The sequence below is a fragment of the Vicugna pacos genome, chromosome 13 (assembly GCF_048564905.1).
Source record: "Vicugna pacos chromosome 13, VicPac4, whole genome shotgun sequence".
In the NCBI taxonomy this organism is placed as follows: domain Eukaryota; kingdom Metazoa; phylum Chordata; class Mammalia; order Artiodactyla; family Camelidae; genus Vicugna; species Vicugna pacos.
The window spans coordinates 3,260,805-3,276,454 of record NC_132999.1 but is presented as its reverse complement, the minus strand read 5'-3'; the positions used below and the strand labels follow the sequence as shown (position 1 = coordinate 3,276,454).

The 15,650-nt window shown below is 46.7% G+C and overlaps 1 long non-coding RNA gene across 1 annotated transcript; it reads right to left on the bottom strand.

Moving 5' to 3' along the window:
- Positions 1 to 13,924: 13,924 nt before the first annotated feature.
- LOC140700864 (uncharacterized) lies at positions 13,925 to 15,412 on the bottom strand. Its single transcript, XR_012079583.1, has 2 exons — positions 15,263 to 15,412; positions 13,925 to 14,302 (listed from the first exon to the last, which is right to left on the bottom strand). It is a non-coding gene; the product is annotated as an uncharacterized lncRNA (long non-coding RNA).
- Between the last annotated feature and the right edge of the window lie 238 nt (positions 15,413 to 15,650).

The window sequence follows — 15,650 nt, the reverse complement described above, 5'->3', positions numbered from 1 at the left end:
TTTGTAACCCAACCTTGGGAGTGACCTCTCATTACGTAGGCAGTATTTTATTCAATAGCAGTGGATCAGTCAGTTCAGCCCACATTCAGGAGGAGGGGCGGGGAATTGCATACAGAAGTAAATATCAGGAAGTGGGGGTCAGGAGGCAGCTGTTTTGGGGGCTGCCTACCTGCCACAAGGGTAAATTATAATAAAAAAATGCATTAAGTTACTTTCTCTGTTACCATTTCCGCAACTATTGTGATTAACTACTTGGCCTCAAAAACCGGTTTCTCTTCTCAAGATTCTAGTCTTTCTCTGTGGGGCCAAGCAATACCATGAGAGCCTGTCTAACGTCCCCTTTCCATGTCAAGGGTTAAACATATGATACTACTACTACTACCAACATTATTATTATTGAAAAATAATTAATAATTGTAATAATGAGTAATTTCTGAGAAGTGCCCCAGTGCAGTGAATGCCATTGGTGTTGGCCTTTCTCTCTGGCTCCTTCCCCCAGATCCCAGTCACATCCCATGCGTGCCTGTTTGGAAACCGAACGCGACCAGTGCTCTCCCTCTGACTCTCTTGTCTCCTCCTCATGGGTGACCCAGGGGTGCCTTTAGGTCTGTCTTCCTGAGAACTTGCCTGCTGGTGGTCGTGCGGGAGGGAAGTCATTTGCTAGAATGGCATCTGTTCTTTACAGTCTGGTCCTCCTTAGACACCGACACACGTTCTTGTGAGAGAAGGAGGCTGTTGCAGGGACTGGGGGGAAAGACAAGGCTGGAAGCAGAATGGGTTAACGTCAGTCCAGGGAGCTGAGGTACTGTGGGGCTTTTCCTAGTCTAGCAAGATGGATAAGACGAGAGGGTGAGAGCTGGGCTTTTAATAAAGGGAGGCAGATTCAATTAATCACGACAAGAAGACGAGAGAGAAATGCTTTTACATTGTTATTTAATAAGAAAATTGCATAATTAACTGATGAAAAGAGTTTTTGCAAGAAGCAGGCAGTTAAATAGTTTGTAAAGCCAGCCAGGCCAAGTCCTCAGCATCCCTGACTGTGAGCAATCAGAATGCTTTTTACATGGTGTCTTTCTTTGGAAACGCACAAACCATCCCGCCACAGACGTTACCTCATTTGCATCCCAGCCTAATGAATGCTTTATGGCTGAGAAATGGTGGAGGAAGCAAGAAAGATGGAAGAGAGGAAGAAACTGAGGCACGGGGAGCGGGGGAAGGTGGGGAGGTGGGAAGACTTGGCAGTGTTCCCACGAAGTTACTATGAGCAATATTTAGCTTTTCTCATTCCTAACCTCCTGCCTCTTAATTGTGTTTTGGACATTAGCTAATGAATTTAAATGTAACAAATGCTTGTCTCTTCCTAGAGCTGAATCCAGGAACCTGGGCTGTGTATTATGGCCGATATGATACTATTCTGACTCGGAGGTGGGGGTGGAGACAGACCCTGGCATTTGCCATCTGGTAAGCCTGCCTTTAATCCTCAGTAAAGTAATGGAATGGAGATGAAGGGAAAAAAATGCGAAAGAATCAAGAGCATAATGCCACCATGAGCAAGCAGCTGTCTGGATTTTTAAAGAGCAAATTCCATGAGACAAATTTAATTGCATTTTTTAATAGAATTAAAAAAAAACACTCCACAACATTAGTGGGTGAAGGAGATGAGATTGAGGCATCCAGAAATCTCACTTGAAAGATGAATTCTTCCGGGCTGGTTTTGAGGTCTGTCTCCGGGATTGAAACCCGGCTGGAAGGCCACGTGAGCAGCCGGTGGGCGGCGTGGTCTGGCTGGGAGGTGGTGGCCGGTGGCGTGCTTCTGGCAGGCTCTGAGATGGGCCGGTGTCTACAGAACATCGTTATTAATGACTTGCAGGAGGTGATGAGCAGAACATTAATTAAACGTGCACATGTGGCCAAGTGGGAAATTGGCGGCGAAAACGCCAGAGAGGCGGGCGCATGATACCCAGGTAGTTGTTTTTCAGCTTCTGTGATCTGGCCTGCTCTGAGTGGCCTGACTTTGCTTCCCCTCCTCTCACCGCTGTCTTGGGCTGGAACCAGAGTTTCACATGGGGTCACAGGGGAAGTGGCGGGGGTGGTGCCTTTAGAGCTGGCTCACAAATCCGCGTGCCGCACACCGGGGTGCGTCCTAGCTGCACCTCTAGCCTTGATGCTCTGAAAACGGAAGCCTACAAAAATCAATATTGATATTAGCAGAGTAATGAAGCAGCTGCAAACTGTTCACAAATGTCTCGTCCCATTTCATGGCATGTTTACATCGGAGGGGAGGACCAGCAGGAGATGCAGCAGTGGGGGGGTATCTTCTCCAAATGATTTTCAGGGAAGCCCTTTGGTCCATCTCATTTCTCTAAGGAGAAGCCTGGGTGCTTTGATTTCCAAAGTCGTTCAAGCATTTGAAATGAGGTGGCTTGCCCCAAATCCTAAAGAAAACCATGCTGATCAATGGAGCTCAAGCATTACAGACTTTTCCTATTCAGTCAACATTTGGTTCTCTTCTTAAGATACCATCCCTAATAACTCCGCTGGCTTGGCTGGTGGCTTCGTCACAACTGAGTCTTGGCACTGCCCCTGTTGGAACTTACATTTGTCTGAAAACGCCTCTGTCGCCGAGGTAGAAAGAATGCTTCAGGAGGACGCTAGCTCCCTCCTCTGCAAAATCAAGTACTGTGTGTTCTGAGATGGTAGATCATCTTTTGTGTTTTATTTAATTTGAGAACCATTAGCCAAACTCGCTGTAGGTAGAGAGGGTTTTGTAACAGCAAAGGTACTACTGATCAGCTGTGGGCCTTTCTGAAGCTGTACTGGGGCTGGTGGACACAGCTGCGCAGGCGCTGAGGAAGAGGGAAGAAATCGCCACCCCCCCCCCCCCCCCGCCAAGGGCAACAGCACGACCTCCAGCGCTCGCTGACTGCTGGCCCGCGCTAGCCAATCGACTTCATGCAGCGATGCTATGGCGAGAAGGATTGTTACTATCCTTATCTCAAAATAAGAAAAATGGATCAAGATTGGGACGGAAGCTTCCAGAGTACAAAGTAACCTCCAGAGAGCAAAGCTTGTGGAAGGCAGCACTGCCCCGAGTCTCAAGCTCCATCATTGGAACCATCACCCAACACTGACCCAAGGTTACTTTCGCAGGGAATTTGATGCCTAGAATAATGGAACTGGAGTCCAAGACCAAAGACAGTGGCGAATCACCTTTTAATTACCTATTTAATATTTCCTCAGAAGAGAAGCTGAGATTTCCATGAAGATGGGCAGCGACGAAGGACCTCTGGTGGCAGCACCCTGCCCCTTTCCTTCTCTCGGGAGTCACTCAGCTCTGCCCCAGACTTGCTTATTCCATCCAGGAGGGCAAAAGCTCTGAACTGACCAGCCCCACCTTCCCTAGAAGGCAACTCACTGACCCTCTGTTGTTACTTAAGTGCACCCCTGTTTGAGTGTCATTCCCTGCCTCTGGATGCTTGCTGAGTCATTTGTTCCATGCTACCTAGCATGCTGCTTTAGAGAATTTCTGATCAATTCAATGATCACCTACACTTCCAGAGATTTTTATTTTTATTTTTTTAAATCCAAGTGTTATTTTAGAACCTTTTCTAAACTGAATTGCTACTGTCCTGGGACTACCAGAGTCATCCACTGACCTTTGACTGGGACGGTAGGAAACAGGCGTTCTAGGACTGAACTGAGTGGATAAGCAGCCTAAGATCAGGGCGAAGGCATTTTTGACGTTGCAGGTGTAACTGGACGTTTTGGGTACCACACCACAGGGAGAAAATCAGGTTTTTGTCCCAAGTCCTCAGCTATAGATTGTATTTTGCAATGATATCCCCATCCCACATGTCTTTTAAAATGTGACTTCGCAACATCAAAGAGGAATCTAACTTCCCACCTTTGTATCTGCCTGGCCTCATGACTTGCTTGTAACCAATAGGATACAGTGGGAGTGACACCACGTGACCTTCAAGATTAGGTCAGAGAAGGCGTGGGGCTCCCCAGGGTCTTCTTCTGGAGCTTCTAGGGGTCAACACCTCCTAAGGAGGGCAGCCCTGCTTGCTTCTCGTCAGGAGTCTCCCCCTTTCTTGTTCTTTGGGTCCCGTATCTGAGCCATTCGTTTCCCGCTACCTCACCCCTATATTTTTGCATCCACCCCCTCCCCCCCGTTCATCCGCCTGAATTTTCTTACTCCTGTTCACTCCCCTTCCACGTGGGGAGTAGGGGAGACGAAAGGAAAGGGGGCCCACGTGCAGGGTGGTGGTCCTGTGTCGGAGGGTTGTGGGGCGGGATGCTAGAAGCTTTACGTAAGTGGTCACGGTTTCTGTTCTGACAAGCCTTCTAGCCAAGTGGGGTTGTTTTCATTTTTTCAGATGAGGAGACTGAGGCTCAGAGTTGGGAGTAACTTGCTGAAGCTCACCGAGCGAGTGAATGCTGGACCTGGGGCTGAGCTGTCTAACTGAGGAATCTGTTCCCTCTCCATTGGTGGCATGACCTGGGGGGAGCCTTAACAGTTTATAGTCCACAATCACGTTTCAGTTAACTGCCTAGCAAACTGTGGCGTGCTCTCCTTCCACAGTGAGGGTTTGAGCATTTCAGCAAATCCTTTGTTGCCGTTGTAAAGTCCAGAGTTCAACAAACAACAGAGAGTAAAAATCCCAGGCTTTGTTATCAGTGTAAGTCTGAACCTCATAGTGCCTTGCTGCCGGATTTCTGGTGATCACAATGAGCAAGTCTACAAGGGCTTTCTTTCTCTCCAGCTGCAGGAAAGGAGGATCTATCATAAGCTGAAAATATAGAGTATCAAAATGGCAGCACCCCAAAGACAGCAGGTGTCCAGTAAATATTTCTTGAAGAAATAACTGATTATTATTAAGATTCTTATTTGTGTCTTTTTTTCCCAGCATATTCAATGCTTTAGTTCCCACTGTACGTCCCACCACGTGTGTGTGTGAGTGTGTGTGTGGAGGGGATCGGGGCGTGGAGGGCGGCGGTGGCTTGGGCGGCGCAGAGAAGTGTAAAAGGTCATAGCCTGTGTGGGAAGCCCTTGGTGTCACTCTGGACCTCAGTTTGCTCCTCTGCCAAGTGAAAGTTGGTGTGAGGTGAACTCTTGGCCCCTTCAGGTCTGCATAAGACCACCTTGATTCTTAACACTGAGACCCAGATGTATTTGCATTACATGGTCAATCTAGGAAGCTGATAGAAAGAATGCTGAGTCTAATCATACAGCAGGAATTTTTCATCCAAACATTATCTTTCAAGTACTAATCAAAAATACAATGAAAGGATGCAAAAAATGGAAAGCAAACTGAGAAACTGCCAGACTTTAAACAAGCGCTTTTCCTCTTTGACTCTCACAGACTCCTTCTAACATCTGGGGGATTTATAGGTGTTAAAAATGCCCCTGAAAGGAGTCTTTTTATTTCCTGGGGTGATGGAAGTATATTGATAATTACAGGGGGAAATTAGTTTTTTTTAATAAAACAATTAAAAGAGCTTAGTGTTTAAATGAATTAGAAAGAAATTTTCCTTCATTTTATCTATGGGTGTTACAAGCTGTTATAAGAGTTTAGTTTAGTCAAGGCTGGTTTTTCAAATATAATCCAAATTGGTGGAATCATCAGAGGAGAGGATGGTGAACCTCAGAGCCCGCGTGTGCACGCACAGACGTAGACGTGCACATCCGCTACACATCCCTAAGGGGTCTGTCTTTTTTAAATCATGAAAATGCAAATGGTGACAGAGTGTGGGATCGAGGGACTGTGGGGAACTACAGGAGCAGTCCCTGATTCCTGTTGACAGGCTGTTCTAGACTTACTGGGAACATTATGTAACAGTTCCTCTTTTTTTAAGTTGTAAGTATATGACTGCAATTTTGAGCATCGTCAACTCACCTGAACTGATCTGAAAATCAGGGTCAGAGCTGTGCTGGAGGTGCTCAGCGGCTCTCGTGGCCCCCATCTCTCCCCAACCCCGTGCTCAGTGACGTTGCTTTGGTGGTTTGAAAGTGGCCACGGTGGGAGCACTGACACCACGGAAGTCAGCAAATGCTACAAATCAGGCTCCCGCTCCCGCCCCCTCCATCTGGTTGTAATTTAACTATCATGAGTGATGTATATTTATCAACACACCACTGGTCAGAGTTAAATAAAACTTCCAACAAAATTAATGAGACATGTTACCTTTCTTATTGTTGCTGATGATAACTAAACATAAATGATTCATATCCACTCATATACATAAACCGCTGCCATTTACTGAGCACCACTATGTGTGTGTATAGATCATCTCTAGTCCCCGTAAGATCTCTGCGAGGCCGGTGTTACTGTCTCCGTTTGACAGGTGAAGAAACTGAGGCTCGAACTGAGACTCGAACAACTGCCTCTGGTCCCTCAGCGAGTTAGTCCCTCAGTCAGGAATTGAACCCGCACTCCCCACCTGCAGTGAGTGAGCACAAGTGCTGCTGAGATCAGCGCGAGATGCTGAGGGAAGCAGAAGTCCTCTGGCGCCTCTCGTGCGACTCCAGGATCCCGAAGCTCAGAGGCCGAGCTGCCCAGTGCCGGGTCCTGCCGAGGGCCTGCCACGGCTCAGGAGCGATGGGTAAGGAGACCGGCACCCCGAGAGGCCCAGATTCCCGGCTGCACTGCAGTGAGTCCCACAGAGCTGAGAAGTAGTTCTGGGGAAGCCCGGCCCCAGGGAGGGCTTTTCCTGACGCCCTCGCCTTGACGTCCTTGTCACCAGCATTTTCCTGTGGACCTCCGACCACTGATTTTTCTTGCCCTTGAACATTCTCCCCCTCTGTCTCTCTGTCTCTCTGTCTCTCTCCCTCCTTATCTGTGCAGCTCAGGTTTTCATCTACCTGTCCAATCCCTGCCTGCCTTTCCTCTCTGTGACTTAACTCCATCTTTGCTCCCAGTAGCATCTCAGCAGAGTAAGACTTCTTTCCATCTGTGGAACAATCCCAGGGTTCTCCAAGGGTAACAGGGCAGATAAAATTGTATTATTCTAATATTTGGCCACAGAATTTCTTTGACGGGGGAAGTGTCTTCAGTTTAAGAGATGCCTTGATGAGGGCTTGGAGAGAGCTATCTCTCCCTGCAGGCTCCAAGGGGAAGGGAAGCCACTCTGGTATAAATGGGGAAGACTTTGGAATTAGGTGCATTGAATGTGAGAGGTGAGGAAGAGCAGAGGTGGGAGGAGAGAGAGAGAGCGTAGACCTGCCTGGGACGTTTCGGTAAAGATTACAAACTTGTGAAAGATTTGGGTGAAGGATTTTTACATTTTGATTATGAAAAATGAAGAAGGCACTGGATTCCATACTGGGGTTGATCTGTGAGGGATGGAGCCAGAGATCTTGAAGATGGGCCCCCGGAATGAGCAGAAATTTGGAGCAGAGATTCGGATTTCCAAAGGAGACAGAGTTAGTGAAGTGGGTTTTCTTCAGATCCACAAAGACTAGGGGAGGCTCTGCTGGCATCTGAGTCGTGACTGACATCAGACATTCTCTTATTCTATCTCCTTATCTTTCTTCCTGGGTCATGTGCAGACTTAGGGTATCCAGCTGGCAGGATGGGGGATGCTGAGTTACTAGGGACAAGGGGAAAGAAAGATGGCTCACCAAGATGGCAAAGAGAGTCAGAGGCCAAGAAAAGAGGTCTGTCATGAAAGGAAAAAGAGGTTTCATTTCATAAACCCTGCTCTGTCAGATGGAATAAAGCAAAACAGATACAGGCCACAAGTCAAAACTGACACAACAATAAAAACCTTGTACTCCACTTTCTCCTTTCCAAAAAAAACCCCACATCACCACAACAGGAAAACCCCACCTTCCAGATGGCGGTAAAGTGAGGTGGAAACAGGCAAAACCAGTAAGGCCTTGGTGTCTTCATTGCTGGGGTACAGGTGGTAATCTAAGGTGGAGCACTGGGCCAAGACGGCAGAAGGCGGAGATAGTTCGTGTCTGCCTTAGTTGTTCTCAGGTACGTGCCAGTGAGAAGTGACGTCTTAAATTCTGCCCCTGAGTGTGAAGTTGGATCTGGAAGGCCCTTTACAATGAGCCTCTGTGACTGCTGTGGGGAGGTGATGAAGGTGCAGGCATCCTGTCCGTGGCCTCCATCATGAAGAAGGAACTTGAGAAGGTCACCCTTCAAATCCTGGCTGATGGGTTTGAACAGGATAGTTGGTTTTAAAAGTTGATGCTATGAGTGCTCGGGGTGTAAGCAATACACTTCAAATTCTTCGGCCAGCAAATTGTGAATAGAGACACAAGAGTCCAATTTTTGTTGTTGTTGTTTTTTGTTGTTTTGACTTGCTTTAGTCACTGAAGGTGATCTCTTAAATTCCAGAAAATTGTTACCAACTGTCGGAAAGTGGATGTCCTAGCCCTTCGTCAGAAAAATAACCCCAAATAGTAGGAAAACATTTCAACCTCCACCAAAAAGAAAAAGAAAGGCATTCAACTAAATTACTCAGACTTTAAAAATACATCACCATTCCTCACTTGGCCTGAGTGTAAGAATAGATTCGAACAAAGGTCATTCTCAAGTACACAACTGCATAAACTTGCCTTACGAATGGAAAGATTGGAATTTAGGCAGCTGACCCTTGGGATGGTGCTTATGACGAAATCCAGAGTGTTCATCTGTTATGTTCCAGCGGTCACCACCCGCCCTGGCATCTCTCTTGCCAGGTGTATACCACGAGATCACTGAAAACATAGCCCATGTCTTTGCCATGTCTGTGAGCCAGAAAGGATATTTACACTGACTAAGAATAAATTTCAGAGAAATTCCAAGAGATTTATTGGGCTGCCATTTACTAGCTATAAAATCAGGGTTGTGATAGTCTACCTCCTAGGGTCGTTGGGAGATTCAGAATATGATCAGGTTCATAATACTTTAGCCCAGAGCCTGGCACACAATATACACTCAGGAAATGGTACTAGAATTTTTGCTAATGAGTGACGTGAAATTTCCAAGGGTGGGAAATTTAAAAATGAATTGAACAGAGTCCTTCCTTTAGGAGTCGCAAGGAGGAGGCAGTAGAGGAAGACAGGTCAGCGGATGATTATGATATATAGTCCGTAGTAAATTCTATGTAGAATAAATAACAGGAGGATGGATTGGAGAGGACTTCAGAGGAAGCTTCAGTGCTCTGAAATGGGGAATCATTAAGGGTGAAGGGACCATCCACTTGCATTAAGCCTGTGAATGTGGAAGACCAGGTCCCAGCAAGGCCAGCACCGTCACTCTGCTGTCCTAATGATGGATGGGGATCTGTGAGCAATTGAATTGAATCTCTGCCATTACTATCGATTGTTGGGATAGACTTCTCGATCGGAGCCAGCGGGCCACAGTCTGGGTCGGCGGTCACACTGACATAAGGTTTGTGACCTTTTTCCTAGGCTTCCCATGCGCCTCGCCACATATCCATCTGCCCGGAACCTGGGATCAAGCTGGCATAAAGGACTTGGGAAAATGAGAATTGAATTTAGTGACCTCAGTTCTAAACCAGCTGTGGCTGGGAGCTCTTCCTTCTTTTGAGGAGGGTTTTGTTTTGTTTTTTCCATTTCCAAAGCTTTGGAGGCACTTGAGTTAAGGCACAGAGATGGAAAGGAGATGCTCGGTGGTTTAAATGGAAGACGCCGCTGCTCGGGTCTTTGACCCTGAGCAAGTTGCTTACCTGCTCTGAGCTTCAGTTCCCTTGTCCACAAAGCAGAGAAAATGAGACTGACCTCATGAGGGTTTAGAGGTTTGTTTTTACTAAAAGCTCTGTTGAGATATAATTTACCTGCTATAAAAGTTACACTTTTAAAGTGATGTCAGTGATTTTTAGTATATTTAACAGTGTGCAACCGGCAGCCCTATCTAATTCCAGAACATTTTCACCACCCCCAAAAGCCACCCATCCACATTAGCAGCTACTCCCCATTTCTCTTTTCCCCTAGCCCCTGGCAACCACTAATCTACTTTCTGTCTCTATGGATTTGTCTTTTCTAGACATTTCATATAAATGAAACCATATAATGTAGGGTCATTTGTGACTGACTTCTTTTACTTAACATAATGTTTTCAAGATTAATCCATGTTGTAGCATATATTAGTATTTCATTCTTTTTTTTTGATTGCTAAATACTCTCCCATTGTGTGAATACACTATATTTTGTTTATTCAACTGGTATGTTGATGGACATTTGGGTGGCTTCCACTTTTGGGCTATTATAAATAATGCTGTGGATATCTGTGTACAAAGTTCTGTGTGGTCATGTGTCTTCATTTCTCTTGGCTATACGCATAGGAGTGGAATTGCTTGATCATATGGAAACTTTATGCTTAACTTTTTGAGGAACTGCCTAATTGTTTTCCAAAGCAGTTGTACCATTTGATCATTCCACTGGCAATAAATGAGGGTTCCAATTTCTTCATATCCTTAGCAACACTTGTTATTGTGTGTCCTTTTGATTGTAGCCATCTTACTGGGTGTGAAATGGTGTCATGGTGTAATTTTGACTGGCATTTCCCTAATGACTCCTGGTGTTGAACAGCTTTTCATGTTCATTGGTCATCAATATATTTTCTTTGGAGAAAATGCTTTGCTGATTTTTAATTGGATTGTCTTTTTATTGTTGAATTTTAAGGGTTCTTTGTATATTCTAGATACAAGTCCTTTAGCAGATACATGATTTGCCAATATTTTTTTCCTATTCTAAGGGTTGTCTTTCCACTGTCTTGATGGTGTCACTTGAAGCACAAAAGCTTTTAATTTGAGTGAAGTTCCGCTTACCTATTTTTTCTTTTGTAACTTGCACTTTTGGTGCCATTGCTTAAACCCTAGGTCAGGAAGGTTTCCTCCTATATTTTCTTCTAGGCATTTCATAGTTTAGTTCTTACATTTAGGTGTCTATTTCATTTAAAATTTTTCTATATGGTGTGAGGTAGTGGGTCTACCTTTATTCTTTTGTGTATATAGATGGGTAGCCAGTTGTCCTAACATCATTTGTTAAAAAGACCATTCTTTCCCTATTAACTATCTTGACACCCTCTTCAATAGGTTTTGAAGAATAATGACATAATCTATGCAAATTTCCTGGTATATAATAAGTTCAGCACATGGTAGCCATTGTTATGGCTAATGGGTAAAATCCTAACAAAATATGATAAGCTGAAGTTCTACTTTACTGGAAATTCCAGCAAATAGGAGAAAAGAGAGCAAGGAGCTGCAATTAGCTTGAAATCTTCTATGGAAGTCTGCAAATAATACCATTACTAATTGCAACAGTTAACACTTACTAGTACTTCCTATGCACCTGACACTTCATTCCAATGAACTTGATAAGTTCTCACAACAACACTGTGAGATAGGTACTGGTTTAATCTTTGATTCAGACATGGAAACATGGACTTAGAATGCTCAAGGTACTGGTTCAAGGTCACACAAGCAGCAAGCCACCAAGTGGATACTTGAATTCAGACAGTCTCTGATTGAGGTATGGGTGAGAGGCTCGTCAGAATGATGGAACCGTAGACTGGCCGGTGCATTGGTGGGCTGACTAGCATGGTGAGGAGGAGGCTAGAGTCTGTGGGTTTGAATCTCTGCTCTGCCGCTTACAAGCTGCATGATCAAATTCTTCAACATAAAATAGGGTTAATTATGCCTCTTATCTCATAGGCTTACTGTGAAGAACAAATGAGTTAATCAAGTATTTAGAGCAATTCCCAGCATATAGGAAATGCTCAAAAGTTGTCAGCTGTGACGCTGATGGAGAGCGCTAAACCTGATCCCAAGTTTCCCTTCCAGGATCCTTCCCACCGGCAAGGCCAGCTTCGTGAGCGTCCGGCCTGTGGAGCTGTGCAAGGCCCTGTGTGTAGAGGGGCCCTGGTCCTGGTTCAGTGCTCTCTTGTCACCATCTTGAAATTTTTAATTATTTTTGAACATGGGAAGGGTGTAGCAGGGAAGAGTTCTCTCCTCCCCAGTGATGCCTGACACCGTTCATCACAGGGGCATCTCTTTACACAGTCACATACACACACACACACACACACACACACACACTTCAGAACCTCCTTGGCTGCCATGAGCTTCGGTGGATCTCAAAGTGGAAGACAGTGCTACTCGGTGTAATTACTATGTCAGCGAGGCCAGCACACACCCACTTGACATTTCTGATTTATGACCTAGAAGTGAATGCAATGCATAGTGGGCCCCCAGTCCTGCCTCTGTTATTGGGCTGAAAACCTCCATTGACTTTCGCTGGCAGCCTGCACCACTAATTGGGGACAGAGTTTGGCCCCACGGGTTTTATATAGAACATTTTTCTTTATTTCTTGTTTTCATGGGTGTGTGTTGTGGGCTGGGGATTATTTTTATGCTTTTCCACTTCCTGATTAGTTTTAGGACTTGTTTATTTGGAGACTGCTTTAATAAATTTGCACAGCAGGGTGAGTTAGTAACAGGGTTGGTATATTTAACCAGGCACTGCCTTCTTTTCAGTTTGGTTTTTGGTGTTTAACTTCAGAGTGCAGTCAGTCCATTCCAGCACCAAATCTCTGCCAAAGATCACCGATCCTTGCTCTGGCAATGCCACGGTGCTTTAACTCGAGGTGGGGGCTCTGCTCCCGAGGAGAACACCACTGCAGCGCATGCCCCTTGAACTTTTAAAGTGTTCTTGGATTTAAATGCTGTTTTTCTGTCTGTGTCCTCCTCTGAACTGTTGAGACCAGAGGCAGGGGCTTGGTTTTCGTGTCGTTTTGGTGCCTAGCACAGCTCCTGTCACCAGCACCTTTGCCTGAGAAATGTGTCCTGAGCATCCATTGTGTGCCCGATGTAGTATTTGTGACAAGACAAGTGAGGTCCCTGCTCGAGAGGGGCTTACAGTCCATAAGGGAGACACAGGGACAGGCAAGCAAAGGATTGTAGCAACTGTAGAGTAAAGATCATTCTGAAAAATAAGATGGGAGGATGTGGTAGAATGAGTGTGTGTGTGTGTGTGTTTGTGTGTGTGTGTGTGTGTATGTGGTCGGTGGTCATGAAAGGGCTCCCAGAGGAGGTGACTCCTGAGTTGAGACCTGAAGGCGTGGAGGAACCAGGCACACACAGATGTTTTCTGCAGGTGAGGGAGCTGCCCCAAGGCAGAAAGCAGCAGGGGTTAGAGGGGCAGAAGGGAAGCGATGGCCTGGCTGGGTAGGTGTGTCCCAGGTAGACCATGTTGCTCTGGTATGAAATTAGATTTCTTCTAAGGTCGACGGGCACCTTAGGGAGGGGACACACCCCAATTACTTTTTCAGGGGCACGCCTTGCTTCTTTGCAGACAGGGATGTAGAGGGTAGAGCAGGCGAATCTGGAAGCAGGAAGACTAGTGAGGGGGGTTTGTGTTAATTAGCTGAACTGACTGGGTTATTTCCGGAAAGACTTTGGTGTTGTCCCTGCCGAGGCTGGGAGTGGGAAGCTGAGGTGAGGCCAGATCAGGGTTCCACCACCCGCGACCTGAGAGCCAACATCACGGCGATGTGCCTCTGAGTCGCGTCCTCACTGCTACGTTCCCAGCGAACTTCCAGATGCCCTCGTCCCGAGGGTCAGGATGCTGATGAGACTGAATGTGGGGGGAGCTGAAAAGCCTGGCTGGGAATGGCGGGGGCGGAGTCGCACCCCTGGGGAATGACTTCCCAAGGAGGGGAACTGGAGGGCATTTCCAAGCAGAGCGACAGGGTGGCACAGAGCTGGGGGCCAAGGCCGTGCTGCGATGGCGTGTTTAATAGTGGGTACGTGGCAGCGCGGTCAGCAGTGTGGAGTCGGGACTGTGAGTGCCGCACACTGGAACTTATTTAAAGAGGCTATTGTAAAAGTCTCCGAGCCAGTTAATTACCAGTTTTTGTTATGTCAGGAACTCCTCGAGTGAAAGCAGAAAGAAACCATTCATGGGTAGGTTCCAGTTCCGCAGTTTAATGGGACAAGTTAAAAAAAAATTTAAAAACTGATAAAATGATTTAGTCCATGGCTGGAATGAACCTCCTCGTGAGAAAACCTGACATCACATCGTTCTCCACCCCCTCCCATGGACGCCACTGAAACGCAGACTTAATTGGACTAATGGCCCCTTCTGTTCTGCATAAAACCCAGGCGCTCACGGAGAACTGACAAGGCTGAGGAAGCGGCCTGTAACCCCGAACCCAGGTGAGCACGGAGACCCAGATGGACTTTTTGAAGCACAAGCCAAAGGCAAAAAGGACAAGAGAGCGGAGTGATGTGCCGATGACTCCCGCCAGCGGGTTCCTTCCATCTTGTGACCCAAGAGCTGAGCCTGCGGAAATAAACGGAAAAAAAATCTGCATATTCAACTAAAGACAACTGTGGAATGGTGGGAAAGTGCGGATTCAAGGGCATAAGGAAAGGGAGGAGAATTTTTTTTAAAGGTGCGTTATCAAAACTCATGCGGTAACAGTGAGATTGTGTAAACTGAACACACTTGAGAGGAGACAAGGCTGACTGTGAGTGTCTAAGACATCTGAGGCTGGTGCACAGTCATTTGTGTCCACAGTTCTCTCCTCAGCCTGTGTTGGCTAACCCAGGTCTCTGTCGGGGGTTGCACAGGAGCCCCAGTGCGGGCGTCTGGCGAGGTGGCTGCACAGGGCATCACGCGGGACACTTGGAGGTTTCACTCGCTGCCAGCGTTGGAGTCAAACAGACCTGCATCCTGATCCTGGTTCCGGCACTTGTCAAATTCAGACAGTGCAGAGCGGATCTGGGACTCCCAAGGGAGCTCACACCCACCGACTTCCGGAGGGTCCTCTGCCCAACCTGCACATTGGCCTAACGTTAGCGGTGGGGTTTCATCCCGCAGAATCCTTAGTGGATGATTCCTTTGAACACCCTGAGTTCCCCGTGACTACGTGCCTTTGTCTGTAACTGACGGGGAGTAGGCTCTCCTTCCTCATGGTTTACAGCCAGTCAATGGCCAGGAAGCTTTCAAAACAGCTGGAACAACTGCAGTATCACGTCTAAGGCCTTGCTTTCCCTTAGCGCAGTTTCCAGTTTCTAACTAGCTTCTGACTATTTGGAAGTTACTAGCAATGTCTTCTCCACCAATTCTATGAAGCTGGTGGTTCGTACTTTCATTCTCATTTTCTCAAATAAGCAAGGAGTAGGCCCTTAAGAAAATATATACATCTGTTTTGATGAGTGGCTGAATTCTTCAGACCATCTGTGGCCCAGCCAGGCTGTGACTGGGCACTCCGGCGCCCAGGGTCCCTGTCATTCCTACCTCTGTTCGTGAATGTGGGCCTCTCCCCTCCACCTCCTCAATCAGGCAATATTCCAACCCGATAATGATAACGGTTTCACTGGGTCTGAAATGGGCGGGTCCTGATCTAAATTAAGGTCACAAAGAGAAGGAGGCAGGCGCCCACAGGCACGGAACCCGGTGATGATGGATGGAGTGAGGGAGGGGCTGCCAGGCTTCCTCAGTTGTCTTGACAACAGTGTTTTACAGACATGCGCATACTGATCTGCCTGATTTAAAGACATGAAGTCATTCTTCTCTCTTCGTTTTGCATTTCCAGGGAAGGGCCTGTCACCAGGCTCAGCTTATAGCCAGAGGGGACCAACTGTCAGACGTTGGCTAATGCCTGGCTTGATTTGCTCTTGAGCAT